Raw genomic sequence first — 15247 nt, forward strand, 5'->3', positions numbered from 1 at the left:
CGTCAGATTGTTTAAGGCACCTTACACAGACTGGTAGGAAATGCATAATATACTTTATCTTTGTATCCATTTATGACCCAAGCAGCAATGGTCAATCAATGCTTTCCTATATATACTCCTTGCGCGTGAGACCGCCCTTGAATTGACAATATTCTCTTTCTTTGTATTGTTAGTTTTGTTTTAGGTATTTTAACCGCTATTGTATTCGTTTATTTAATCTGTCCAAACTGTTTACTGGGAGGGGGAGGTTTATGAATCCTTAAAAGAAGAAACCATTCGGGTTTGGTAACCAAGACAGCCACAAGACGCCGTCTTCGGGCTTTCCTAGTGATCCCGGGCTCCTGTTTGCTTTAGCAGCGCCTTGTTTCCCCCCAACCCACAAGGAGGAGGCAAAGACGGAGCTCCCTTCGCTACGAGGCTCCCCGCGGCTCCCCCTCCGCGCCTTTCGCCCCCACGGCCCTTAGGGGGCGCTTCCTTCTGTAGCCGCTCTAGGGGGCGGGGACGATACTGACCCGCGAGAAGGGCGTGAAAATGACAAGCGGCAAAGGGGTCCAATCGCTGGGCAACTCGCAAAAGGGAGAGGCGGGTCCAAAGAAAGGGCTCAGAGACGCTCCCTCTCTCGCGGCGCACTCAGCAACGCTCAGCCGCGGCGGGGAATACCGGGACCGTCGCTAAGGCAATGGGCACGCGCATGCGCGGGACCGGTCGCCGATAGAATCTTGCTTTGCGCGTGGGTTCCGCGGCTTGGGAGCGACGCGGCCGCGCTCCCGAAGCACGTTTAGCATTTGCGGTTTTATGCAAGGCGCAGGATTTAATGTGCAAGGATAATTCTTCAGCAAAGCGGATGCCTTGGATAAAACTCGGCTGCTCTTCAAGGCGGCGCTGGTCGCCTTCTGCCGCCGCCCCAGCGTCTCTGCATCCCCCTTGGCATCCTGCCATTCCTCAGCTGCCCCATTTATTTATTTTTTGCATCCTACCCGGATCCTTTGCACGCTCATCCCTCTTTCCCGTCTGCATTTTCTCGCGGGTCCATCAGCTGCCTTGTGCCGTTTTCGCTCCCCCCGTAGCACTTTATCCTTCCTCCCCTTTTGCAGCCTGTCTAGGTTTGCCACGTTTCCCATGGCCAAAGATGGGCTGGCGGGTGAGTTATCAGATCCTGGCTGGGGAAAGTGCTGGAGATTTGGGGACCCTCCAAAGCATTTTGTCCGGAGGGACTGATCAATGTGCTCTGGGAAAGACCTGCAATTCCGAAGCACTCCTTAAAAAGTTGCCAGAACATCGTGGTGTAGATTGAGCAAAGAGGCTGCTAGGTGATGAGTCCCCCCAGTTACAGCTGGCCACATTTTGTGTCACCACCATAAAAATCTGATGCTCCAAAGTAGCATAGTTTTAAGTTCTGTTTTATGATCTGTTTTAAATTGCATTCCATTAAACGACCATATTCTTTTGGTCTCTTATGTACTGACTTAATAGAACTTGGCCTGAACGACTGTAATAAAGTTTGATTGATTGATTGATCTGTAATTCCAGGGGATCTCTTGGTTTCAAGTGGAGGCTGGTATCTCTATCATCATTATTATTAAAATTTATATAGCATCCCATGAAACCACCTGGGTGACCTTGGGCTCATCACAGCCCTGATAAAGATGTTCTGACCGAGCAGTAATCTCAGGGCTCTCTCAGCCTCACCTCCCTCACAGGGTGTCTGTTGTGGGGAGAGGAAAGGGAGGGCGACTGCAAGCTGCCTTAAGACACCTGGTAGAAAAAAGTGGCATGTAAAAACCTTTCCCGTCAACCCCCATGATGTATTGTGGAATTTGTTTTCTATTCTCTAAATCACATTTTTCTGATGCGATATTTTTCTATGGAAAACTTTCTGACCAATATACTCTACCTTTAGTTGTCAGGCCTATTATTTATTATATTTTTATACCATCCTCCCCTTAGGGCGATTCACATGGAACATAAACAATCTTATGCTGCAGATCAATCATATTAGATGGGCTAAATGTGAGAGACAGAAGACCGAAGACCCATATTAATGTTCTGACCCCTCATAATTGCCCCTTTTATTTCTTTCTGCAGCCTTGCCATTCTGTTTCCTGCCCACAGGTCTTCCCATCTTCAAGGTTCCTTAGAGCAGTGGTCCCCAACCTTTCTGAGGCTGGGGACCGGCAGGGCATCGGGCTGCGCCCACGGGCCGCACCCGCGCATCGGGCCGCGCCTGCAAATTGCGCATGCGCAATTCGCGGGCGCAGCCCAGCCCTGATTCCCTCTCCTCGCCCTCCCGCAGTAAGAAGCTTGCGGCCAGGGAAGTCTTTTACTGCGGGGGGGGGGGGGGCGGGGAGAGGGAGCCGCGGCCCGGCGCCATGGCCCGCAGGTTGGGGACCACTGCCTTAGAGGGTTTGGGTTTTGTTTGTTTATTAATGAAACGGGATCCGATTTTTTTCCTTCGCCGGAAAGCCTAAGAATGACGGTCAAAGCATAAGCAGAACAGCATTGTCACATTAATGGTTTTATTAACAAAAACAAACGTTTGTCATGCACAACGTAGACGTCAGTGGGATAGGAGGGGCAAGGCCAAAGAGGGAAAGGAGAAAGATGAGGATGGCAAGGAGGAGGAGCAAGCTGTGAAAGTCTCAGGCAAAAAACCCTCAAAGTTAGTAAAAGCCGGGTCCAAAGTACTGTCCCATTTGGTCAGCCAGCTGCTCGAGTTCCTGGAAATCCGACCGGTTGGGATCGTCCCTTTCCTCCCATGGAGACAGTCTCTTCTCTTCGTAGTCTTCACTCAACTCAGCATCTTCCATAGAATAAAGGCCTCTGGGCAGGCTGACTATGGCCAGTTGGCCCTCTGGCCTCGAGTCACCATAGTAAGCCTCCTCCTTGTTCCGGTTCAACAGGATAGGCTGTAAAACAGGCAGCTGTACACCGAGGCTGTTGATCTCCATGCTGTTCTCTGGCTTTTCACATGTAGAAACGGCATATCTAGGAGGGAAGGGAACACGGTGGCAGAAGTGGGATTAGTGGGAGACATACAAATGTAGTATCATTTCATCCCGGTGCAAATCTGTTGCATTCCTGTGTTCTCTGTGTTGTTTGCCCTTCTTTTCTCAGACCCAATTTGTGGTTGGTTAGAGATCGTAGTGCCTGCATGCCTTGCTCAGAACAGCAAAATGCTTGCAATCCCAGGGCTATTTTCATCATGGAAATAAAATGTTGAATTGCTCTGGGTTGTTCAGCAATGACGAACATGAACCAAACGTGAAAAAACAAGGACATAAACCTGATTACCGAATGTAGATTAGTTTGATCTATCGTATTTCCAATAGCCACTTATAGCTGTGAAAATTGGACATTGAAAACAGACAAGAGGAGAGTCCATTTGTTTGATTTCTGGTGTTGGAGAAGGCTTCCACTGATTTTGTGCACAGCAAAAGTTACAAACAAGGAAATACTATAGCGCATAAATCCTAATATATCACTGGTAGGCGAAAAGCACGAAACTATCACTATGTCAGCTCAACGGAGAAGGCAATTATGCTAGGATTGGTCAGTGGAAAAAGGAAACCAGATTGACATCACGGTGGTTAGATGCAATCAAAACGGACACCGGACAGAGCATTATAGAACTAAAAGAAGAGTGCAAGATCAAAAACCATGACCACAGTTGAGCCATAGGCTCGCCACAAATTGGACGCGACTGAATGGCCAACGTTATCAGCATGTTCAGCTGCTTTCTGTTGACATGGCAGGAGTTTTGCCAGGCTGATCTTCTCTTTGCAGCTGCAAAGCAATTTCTCATTATTATTTTTATTTTCGATCACACACAATTGCAACACTAGAAAAAAAAACATTCTAAAAATGGTATGCATCGCTCTAGCAAAGAAATCGGGAATTAAATCCCATCTGCCCAATCCAGCCACAACTAGGAGTAAACGAGAATCAGCTAATTGAAACAGCAGGAGCCACTTTAAAAGAGCCTTCTGTTCATTTTAGAACTAAGTGACACAACAAGGAAGGGGATTCTTTTGACAGAATTAATCCTCTGACCTTTTACTTCTGCACTGCAAGCCCTGGGCACATGGACAATACTGCCCGGATTTGGCAAATGCCGCCTGGTTACCCCAGCCCATCAGCCCAAAGAAGGTTGTGCTAGGTGCCTGGCATGCTTCTCCTACTTTCGGATATGGAGCGCAGACTGGAAATGATAAAGCTGCAAGGAGACAGGGCAGAAATTGGGAAACCTTACATGTGCAAAATGCAGCGATCAAAAGAAGTGCCGAACGTCCCCTCTGTTAGCCCTACTTGAAATGAATGGGGTTTCTGCAGGAGAAGTTCTCTGGATAGTCAAGAAATGTTGGCTTAATTCTCAGCGAAATTCAAGGAAATGCAGGCAAGAATTTCTCAAAGCTATTGTTAGGAGGTAGCATTGTCCAGATCAGAGGTCCTCAATATGGAGTCCACTGGCACCCTTTCTGATGCCTGCCAGGATTTCTGATTACTCACTGGAGGCTGGATTCCCTGTGTTGACTTTTTAACCATTGTTTCAGCATCTGCTGCCACCAAAACATAAGGCTCTTTGCTGCATCTGATGGTAAATTGTTGTATGCATAAAAATATTTTCAAACAATGTTTCTTTTAAAGGCATCCTCCCAAACAGACTTTCGGCCCCGAAGTGTTGAAGAGTTGCTGTTACACTTATGTTGGACCTCACTTCCTAACCTTTTGTGGTTGGCTCCGCCTCTTGTGACAGCCATTTTGGAGTTGGCGGTCCCTCCTGCGGCAGCCATTTTGTAGTCATACCCAACAGTGCTAAAAAACGAAAAGCCTGAAGACTCCTGCTGCAGACATATGTCCTTACGTCCCCCAAAGAGGATTAAGATCTAGTAATCAAAACCGAAAGGACCGGATGAGGGTCCATGGGGGCCAAGGGGAAGCCAGTAAAACTCAGTGGCCACAAAGGTTATTGCCTTTTTGCAGAGGCTGTATCCATGAAATGTAATGCCTAGCCATGCCCCCCAGCAAGTAACATCTGGGGTAATCAGACTGTCCAAAGCGCCCCCTTTTATTGCATCACTAATCTGCCATGAGTTCCGGGGAGAGCAAAAGGGGAAGCATGTAAAGGCATCTCACAGCTGCTGGTGGCACAGCACAATCCTGAAGCACATTTGTCTCTGTTTGGGTCGCATCTCGCCCCACTCTCTCCTTGGCTCACACCTTCTGCGCACTTGCCCCAGACGCACAGGTAACCCAAGCAGCATTCGCCATCCTTTAGGCAAGTCTAGGAGACAGGACAAGCGAGGTGCAGGGAGCTTGTACCCCATTCCTTGAAACACCCCAATAGTCTATTCCAGCCTTTCTCAACTTTTATTTTACCATTGAGAAACCCCTGAAACATTCTTCAGGCTTTGAGAAACCCCAGAGTGATATGGTATGTGTCAGTAGCTTCTGTACATTTAAGCTTTCGTACGTGCTCAGAAGCTACTGGCACACACTAGAGCTTTTTAGCAGCTGTGGAGAAGGAGGCTTACATTTGATAAGTGGACATCTATTTTTGTTATTCGTGCAGAATTTTTAAAATCTCACTGGCTGCTTTCTCTACTCTGTATCATGTGGGCTGTGTCTATGTTTTTCACTTTATAAGTTTGCACAACGAGGGTTAATGTAATCTGAACATTTTTCGGATATTAGATTTCAGATTATTATAATATTACATTTTGCGGACACCTAACCCTCCAGGAGGCAATATCACCAGGGGGGAGCCGTAGCTTCTGTTCCTTCATGCAATACTTTTCAAGTCACTTATGCCATTAAATGTTGAGTCTACATTTAAAGTCCCTGCATTGTCATGTCCAAGTCTATGCTGGTTCTGACTTTACCGTTTGCATACTTCAATTTCAAGATGTACGCACGGAATCAGGAGGAGAACATTCCATGGAGATGAAAAATTTGCTGCGTCAGAAAAACCAGAGGCCATTCCGACAGGCGTGCGTTCCACAGTGGATGGCATGGCCTGCTGGCAGGTGGGAGTCACAGGACCGCCCATGTTCAGCACTTCCCTTCAGGGGAAAGACCATGTTCCCACAATGGATGCAGCATCGAAGCCGCATGCAAACAATGCTCTGTCAAGCATACCCCGATGTACTCTGTTATAAGGTACTCTCATTGTTTTTCATATGTCTTTGATCGGAATTTTTACTTTTTGTTGTCTATGCACATCGAATTCTATGCCAATAAAGGTTTTCTGAATCTCTGTTTTTACCCCGGTGTACTCACCATATCCTTAGCCTTGCACTGCTGACACCGGGATGCAAGCAGCGACCGGAAACAGAATTGATCCTTTTGACAATCATTGTCGTTCTCGCACACCTGTCGGGGAGGAAGCAAACACATTAAAGGCCACTGGACTATCAGGTCAGCTTTTCCAGTCCTGGGGAATAGCTAGAATTCCAGCAGATCCCCTCTCTTGCCGCAAGCCTTACGTGAGGAAACGGAGATCGGGGTTTAGAGTTGCATGCTTTGCCAGGCAAAGGGGCTGGGAGCAGGGATGGAGCACCTGCAGATGCTGGTGGGCTCACCTACCTAAGTTTGAGATTGGCCAGGATCATTGTGTCACCTGATTGGTTTGGTCTCTCTCTCTCTCTCTCTCTCTCTCTCTCTCTCTCTCTCTCTCTCTCTCTCTCTCTCTCTCTCTCTCTCTCTCCAGTGACTGCTGGCAGAATGCTTCCTGCACGGCCTGAGTGTAAATCTTATACAGGAACTTGCTCCTGATTGAGGTTGTTATCAGTCAGAAAGGAAAAGGAAAAGGCACCTATTCCCTTCTTTTCCGTTTGGTTCTCCACTCTGACGCCACAGACTGCTCCAGTGTAAGATAATACGGCAAGGACGGGAAAGCATTCAGACTTACTGGCACTCAGCAAATGTTTTTAAAGTTTGACTCATGCCGGCTGCAGGAAGTGAAAGCGAGAGAGCGCGTTCAGCGTATAAAAGCCCGGGAAACGGGTTAGTGGCCAACTTAGGGGCATGCAGGTCAGTGGAAGCCAACTTAAGAGGAAGGAACATAGAAGGAAGCCAGAACACAGCCCTGTCGTACGCCTACTTGCTGACTAACCGATGTAGAAATCTTGGAAATTATATTGCATTTCAACGAGGAATGCTTAACAAGTTGTTAATTAGGAATACGAGGGTCAGAGGTACCGTTGGGACTTCTTCTGTTCAGGAAACTGAATCAAACGCTGAATCAAAGTTGATAAATACCATATTGAGCTTTCCCTTTTGAGAAGATGAAATCAAACAAGACAAAATTAACATGTGGTGCAAAACAGAGCTATTTTTCCTGAAGCCTATCCGTTCCAGACCCAAAATCTCAGTTGCCTGCGTCTGAGGCTGCCATCTCTGGGTTGGGAAATACCTGGAGATCTGGGGCAGGTGAGCTTTGGGGAGGGGAGAGCAGGATATAAGGCCCTATAGAGTTCACCCTCCAAAGCAGTCATTTTCTCCAGAGGAACTGATCTTGGCTGTCTAAAGAGCACTTGCCGGTGATCTCCACATGCCACCTGTGTTGGAATACTCAGAGGGGATACGTAGTAGGCATGCTTAGATTAGGAACTTTCTGGTATTTTTCAAACACGCTCCTATGTCCTGATTGGCTGGATTAGAAATTTTCTGCTTCCCTGAGTACACTTCCTGCCTGCTTTCCCCTCCAGTACATTAGTTAGGACTCTCCGTCTCTCCTTTCTTACTCACAAAGATTGTTTCTCTTCTCAAGAAAACTATTGTGTTTTTTTAAGCTGCAGGTGCACCTCTGTCTCGCATATTTGAACTCTGCGAACAACCTGGAAGATGGCGCCCCTAGCTGGATCCAGTTATCCAATTTAATTTGCACAAGGGAAGCATACAATTTACCCAAAACAGAGAAAAGGCTAAGAGGATGATAATTAGGAGGGTTGTTTCTGGCTGGGAGTGGTGGGTGAATGAATGAATGAATGAATGAATGAATGAATGAATGAATGAATGAATGAATGAATGAATGCTGCCTCTGATCCGGTATTATCCTATCCTATTATCCTATCAAATGCTGGGAGGAATCAAATCTGGCCCAGGGGCCATAACAGTCTGCTTAATCCATAGCCAATTTTGTCTGGTCGTAATGGAACCCAAACAGACAGATCCACTGGCTTAGGATACATCTGTTAAAACTGCACTGGAGTCTTCGAATAATGGGCTTTTTCAATACTTGAAAAAATACTTGTGGCATTGTTTAAGTGATGGAAGTCTTCCCTAGGGTGGGGGGGGGGGTTTGCAGAGGGAAGGTAGCAGTGGCCAGGTGGTAGCTTTCCTTGGGGTTGGTTGAGGCCTGGGGCTCTTAACCTAAGGTGACCAGATTGCCCCACTTTTGGAGGGGCATCTGGGGGTACCTGGCAAATGGTACTTATGTTGCAATTAAAAATATGTATATTACAATACTATTTTTGTGTTCTATGAAACTTTTTGCTGCTCCATATATCCCAAATTTTTAATCAAGAACCCCCCTGGTCAGTGGTGTCCCGCTTTACTAATGTTAAAATCTGGTCAACTTATCTTAACCAGCCAATGGGAGGGGGTATCTCTGTAGCCTTTGGCCCCTCGTATTTTATTTATATTATATATATATATAATTTGTATACCGCCCTCCCCGAAGGCTCAGGGCGGTTTGCGTGAAACAGAGCAGAAACAAAACAGCAGGTAACTTAGATTAACAATAATGAATACGGTGAAACAACCAGCAACATGGAACCGTAGAAAAATTAAACATTGAAGTGACTCCTACTGAGAGCCCAGTGGGTTGGACGGAATTAGGGTGGGTGCCATAGGAGGGAGCCTCAGGGGGGGGGGCCCTTGGGAAGTGGTGGTTCAGATTGACCTCCTCTACCAAATGCCTGTGGAGGAGCTCTCTTCTGCAGAACTGTTCATAGGGTTGACCTGTACTTTAATGCCACCTGTGCTGCTTCTGGGGATCCTGCTAGTCCTTCAACGGCTGTGGAGGTATTTGTAGTTATCAGACAGATTGAGGTAGACCCCCCCACACACACACACACGTGTGACATGTGTGTCTGTGCCGGGTGTACGGACACAGCAAGCCTACCCTTTTCAACCAATCTATCTTTACTGGTCTGGTAAAGGTTACCAGGACGTCGGCTCTCACCCTCTGGTACCATCGACCTACCCATCTCTTCCACCACTCCGAGGTCGGTACCCAGCATGCTGGGGGGTAAACGGTAATGACTGGGGAAGGCACTGGCAAACCACCCCGTATTGAGTCTGCCATAAAAACGCTAGAGGGCGTCACCCCAAGGGTCAGACATGACTCGGTGCATTTTCCAAACGTGGCCATCCCAACACCGACCTCTGGATATGTGGGGGTGGGGGGAGAGAGAAAGAGACCCCGATGGTCCTAAGAGAGTCCTCGGTGCTGTGTCCCCTCTTTCAGGCAGGAACCTGACTGTGGACAGTCCGAAGTACCAGGCTCTGATGAAGGAGTGGGAAGAAGAAAAGACCTTCTGGCTGGCCTGGTTCTCCGACGGGAGCTACGCCACCATGGTGACCGCATTCTTGTCAAATCCTGCAGTTTGCACATTTGGGGTTCAGGGATGCTGCAGGACTGTCCCTCAGAGCACAGAAGCACCTTAGCAGCAGGGGATCCCTGGTAGGGCTGCCAAGATCGCGTGGCCCATGAGGGAGGTGGGGCTGAGAGACCCCTGACAGAAATGCTCTGAGATCTAACAGGACTGTGACTAGCCCAAGGTCATCCAGCTGGCTGCAAGGGGAGGAATGGCGAATCAAGATGAGGAGACAGAGATCCGGTTGGAGTTGGATGGCAACTTCTGTGTCTTTAAGAAAATCGAGGCCAGCCCTGTGCTCCTAACAAAGAGACACCGGAGACACAGGGCCTCCCAAGATGACTGTGGACATCCTTGTGAGAAGGAGCCCCCTAGCGGCAAGGAGAGCCACGGATCAAGGTAGAGAACTGCAGCCTTGAGAAATACCTTTACAGATGGCACATGGCGCTGGCACACAGATCCTGTGACTCTGTGAAGAAGCTTTGGAAGGATTGTGATTTGCCAGTGGTAGAATGTGATGCAAGTAGCCATAGTGAGATTTGGGTCTTAGCAAAGGGAACAGCACCAAGTTACAGCAGCCATTTTGGCTTGGCTCCGCCTCCAGAGGCAGCCATATTGGGGTGAGGCTCACTGCCTTCAGTCAAGATTTCAAAGGTGCCTGCAAGCTCCAAGAGGTTAGGCAATGCCGGACTGCACTTGGAACTGAATGGTTCTGGAAATGGGAAGCAGAGGTGCCTGGCCTTTGCCTTCCTCTGCAGAGCCTTCCTTGGTGGTCTCCCTTCTAAGTTCCTACCCTCATCAACTTCCAACCTATGGCAACTCCAGCAAAGGGGTTTCAAGGCAAGGGAAAAGCAGAGGTGGTTGTCCATCGCCTTCCTCTGCAGAGCCTTCCTTGGTGATCTACCTTCCAAGTACTGACCCTGCTGAGCTTCCTAGATCTGATGAGATTGGACCACACCATGCTGCCTTCCCTTCCAGCACCTGCTTTCCCTCCCAGTTCCAGTTTGGTATAGAGGTTAAGGCCAATGAGCTCTACTCTGGAAATCAGGCTGAGTTCCCCACGTCTCCTCCACACACACAGCCAGCTGGGCAATGTTGGGCCAGCCACAGTTCTCATGGAGCTGTTCTCGCAGAGCCATTACCACAGAGGACTCTCAGCCTCACCTACTTCATGGGGTGTCTGTTGTGGGGAGAAGTAGGGAATCAGGGGCCAGCCAGTCCCTCTGGAGGGCCAACAACAGGGCATGGAGGCCAAGGACTCCATAAGAACATCAAAAGATCAGAACAGTGAAGGTCCATCTACTCCAGCTTCTTCTCTCAGGGGCCAGCAACAGGGCATAGAGGCCAAGGCGTTAAGAGCTACTTCTAACGAATCTCAATACCTTGGACAATCCTGGCTCCCACTGGGGGGAAAATACCTCCCTACCAACGCCTGGTTCTCCTGAAATCTTTATTCATTCATGTATTCATTTGGAAAAGAGCCAGACCCGTCTCCTCTCCAACCCCTGCTCTTCTGTGAATCCACGCCGTAAACCTCCTGGAATTTCCCAGTCCAGAGCATGCAGCCTTACCTGTAGGTGTGGAGATTCCTTCTAGTGAATCCCTGGATGCAAGGCAATATACATTACCCCCCTCCCATGCGCACACTGGCTGAAGCCCCCTCCTGCTCTGTGGTTGAACCTCTTGTTGGCTTCCTTTTCATCTCCTGCTTTCCAGGTTTTCAAGAAACTGCTCCGTCCCGAGGAGCAGATGGATTTCATTCTGATGGCCATCAGAGGCATGAGGCACGACACTATCCACAACACCAAGTGTGCCGTCCGCATACTAAGACCCATGCTGAGGAGCCCCGTGCCCGATTTGGTGAAGGTAAGAGGCGGGGGGTGGGGGGATGTCCATTTGATTGTTGTTTCTGTCCTGTTTCGCCTTTCTTTCCCCCCAAAATCATCTTCTGCCAAAGTAGGTCTTGCAAAATTCCTTTAAGTCTGGTTTGGTTAAGAACATGTAAGAAGAGCCTTGCTGGAACAGACCAGTGTGTGTCCCTCTAGTCCAGCATCCTGACTCTCTCAGTGGCCAACCAGCAACGGGGCTCAGAGGCCAAGGACTTCCTCTGATAAGAGCAGAGCCCTGCTAGATCGGGCCATTAGTCATAGAATCATAGAATCATAGAGTTGGAAGGGGCCATACAGGGCATCTAGTCCAACCCCCTGCTCTACGCAGGATCAGCCCTAAGCATCCTAAAGCATCCAAGAAAAGTGTGTATCCAACCTTTGCTTGAAGACTGCCAGTGAGGGGGAGCTCACCACCTCCTTAGGCAGCCTATTCCACTGCTGAACTACTCTGACTGTGAATTTATTTTCCCTGATATCTAGCCTATATCGTTGTACTTGTAGTTTAAACCCATTACTGCGTGTCCTCTCCTCTGCAGCCAACGGAAACAGCATCCTGCCCTCCTCCAAGTGACAACCTTTCAAATACTTAAAGAGGGCTATCATGTCCCCTCTCAACCTCCTTTCCTCCAGGCTGAACATTCCCATGTCCCTCAACCGATCTTCATAGGGCTTGGTCCCTTGGCCCCAGATCATCTTCGTCGCTCTCCTCTGTACCCTTTCAATTTTATCTGCATCTTTCTTGAAGTGAGGCCTCCAGAACTGCATACAGTACTCCAGGTGTGGTCTGACCCGTGCTGTATACAATGGGAGTCTCTTGTGATTTTGGTGTGATGTCCCTGTTGTTACAGCCCAAAATGGCATTCACCTTTTTTACCACTGCATCACACTGCCTTCTCATGTTTAGTTTACAATCCACAAGTACCCCAAGGTCTCGTTCACACACAGTGTTACTTAGAAGCGTATCCCCCATCCAGTAGGCATGCTTTTCATTTTTCTGACCCAGATGCAGAACTTTACACTTATCTTTATTAAATTGCATCTTGTTCTCATTTACCCATTTTTCCATTGTGTTCAGATCTCGTTGAACTCTGTCTCTATCTTCCGAAGTATTTGCCAGTTCTCCCAATTTGGTGTCATCTGCAAACTTGATGAGTAGTCCCTCCACCCCCTCATCTAGATCATTAATAAATATGTTGAAAAGTACCGGGCTGAGCACCTCCCTCCAGACGGATGAAACACCATTGACAACGACTCTTGAGTGCGGTTCTCTAACCCATTCCCTATCCACCTAACTATCTGAAAATCCAGTCCTTCAATTTATGCATCAGAACATCATGGGGAACCTTATCAAAAGCTTTACTAAAATCCAAGTAAACAACATCAACCGAATTTCCACAATCCAGCAAACCTGTTACTTGGTCAAAAAAGGAAACCAGGTTGGTCTGAAAGGACCTGTTGGAGACAAATCCATGCTGACTTCCTTGGATCACCAAATTGTCTTTCAGATGTTTGCAGATCGATCCCTTTAATATCTGCTCCATTATCTTCCCCACAACAGAGGTCACACGCACTGGTCTGTAGTTTCCCGGGACTTCCTTCCTCCCTTTTCTGAAGATCGGATTAACATTTGCTCACTTCCAGCCCTCTGGGACATCTCCAGTCCTTAAAGAGGTCCCGAAGATGATGGACAGGGGTTCTGCAAGTTCTCCAGAAAGTTCTTTGAGCACTCTCGGGTGCGTTTCATCCGGCCCAGGGGATTTGAACTCCTCCAATTCAGCTAAATGCCTCTCGACAACCTCTCTATCCATGTCTAAGAGGACCAGAAGATAGATCTCCCCCTCCTCACCGAGATCGGACACGGGGTCGAGAGGACAGTCTCGAGTCCGAGAAGCCATTTCTGTGTCGGCCGCGGAGCATGCCGCTGTATCGCCGACAAGGGGCCCCTCGACGTCAACAGAGGTGCTGGTTCGGGCTCAAGAGCCTTCGGCGTTGAGAGATTATCTTCGGTGGCAGTGGAGCTCCCGCTTTCAGCTGAGACCCACAGAGATGCCTCGGTACCTCGATGTCGACATTCGCTGCTGAGGTTGAGATTGCACAGTTCACCATTGTTGTCTGACGAGGACGTACCTTTGAAACCTGCTTGTCCATGGACCCCCCCCTTACTGCAGGTATTCCGGGACAAGGTTATTTTGTGCCCTAGTGTTACCTTTCTACCAAAAGTGATCACCAAGTTTCATTTGGGACAGTTGTTGGTGCTACCAGTTTTTTTCCCAATCCAAGCTGCATAGATTTTCTTCCTACCTGTATGAAGATATTTGTCGGCAAGAGAATAGAGGGCTAAACAGTGGTCTAGAGTAGAACAATTTTTAGTAAAGCCAATTTGTTTGGGACCTATTAGGTGTCTTTTCTTCAGGGTCTTTCCCCCTCTAGTTTCTAAGGCTTCTACCATCTCCCCACTGGGGTTTCCCAGTATCCTTCACCAGACTCAGCATCCTATGCCGATGTGTGCAATAGAACAGAACTTCCAGAGTTTCATCCCCTGGCAGAACGCTCGGCCCCTGTATCTCCCTGCAGCACACTGGTGATAAAACCAAGGGTCTCATTAACAGAAGGTTTGGCTTTTGGCACAGGTCTGCCTTGAGAACGTTCAACGCTCTGGTGAAGAGTGCATGCCATGGGGATCAGGTCCTAATCATGCTCAAGAGAAGAGGGTCCGAGTTTCTTTTGAGGCCCTCAACTCACCAGAAAGGTCTCTACCTCTTTGCTAGGTAAGAACTAGGCTGCTGCAACAAAAGACTAACTTGCTCCCCATTTTGCGAGTGTCTCTCTGCCAGTGTTGTTATTTATTTATTTATTTATTTATTTATTTATTTATTTATTTATTTATTTATTTATTTATTTATTTATTTATTATGATGTTATATACCACCACTCCCAGAAATATTGGCTCGTGGCGATTACAATTACAATAAGAGCTTTTGCCAATTAATTCGAGTTGATTTGAGTCCTTCTTCTGCTTAGTTAGGAGAATTAGCCTGCCTCATAACGAGGTGGCTTCGGGCAGAGCAGAGTAAGAGGAGGGGGGAAACAAAGGGCTTTGATGCAGGAAGAGAGACGGAGAGAAAAAAAAAAGCGAGAGATACTTGCAGTAAATGATGTTTTGGAACTCAGCCGAAGTCCTCCCCTCAGTTCAAAGCGTTCATTTGTGGTAAATCATCATGTAGGGTTGAAGCAGATACTTTAAGATTAAAGAAAGAAAAGAAAGTCCGAGGTAGAAAATGGCAGTCGTCCTCTGGACCTGAAACGCTGACAGCCTATAATCCAGGGAGATATACTCCCTAAAGGATTGGAGACGGCCCCAAGAACTTCCTGGGTAGAAAGGTGAGGTGGGGTTCGAGTACCCCTCCTCTTTTCTGCCAATTGCTTGGGCAATTGACCCCTGTCAGGCTTCAGAGAGAGCAGAGCAGATGCCCTGCCACCCTCTCAGGACGACATCTTTAGCCACACCCCCAGAACCGACTCTTCATCTTTGTGGGTTCTGTGAAGATCGCAGGCCTGCTTCGGAGAAATAACTAGCCAACTTAAAGCTCAAAATACTCCCAAGAGTGCTAGCCCCTCCCTTCACAGAGTGACTTTCCCGCCCGAAGTCACGTGATGTGGGAGGAGCTAGCAATCTCCCCTCAGTCCTTTTCTTGCCGCTGGTGGAGAAAGGACGCTAGCCGACTAGCTCTGTATTTTACCTCAAGTGAGAGAGATATT

The 15247-nt window shown here is 48.0% G+C and overlaps 1 long non-coding RNA gene across 1 annotated transcript; it reads right to left on the reverse strand.

Moving 5' to 3' along the window:
• Positions 1 to 2499: 2499 nt before the first annotated feature.
• Positions 2500 to 6637, reverse strand: LOC143824360 (uncharacterized). The gene is made up of 4 exons (XR_013226761.1): positions 6617 to 6637; positions 6277 to 6369; positions 5134 to 5281; positions 2500 to 2985 (listed from the first exon to the last, which is right to left on the reverse strand). It is a non-coding gene; the product is annotated as an uncharacterized LOC143824360 (long non-coding RNA).
• Between the last annotated feature and the right edge of the window lie 8610 nt (positions 6638 to 15247).

This window comes from Paroedura picta, chromosome 15 (assembly GCF_049243985.1).
Source record: "Paroedura picta isolate Pp20150507F chromosome 15, Ppicta_v3.0, whole genome shotgun sequence".
NCBI lineage: Eukaryota > Metazoa > Chordata > Lepidosauria > Squamata > Gekkonidae > Paroedura > Paroedura picta.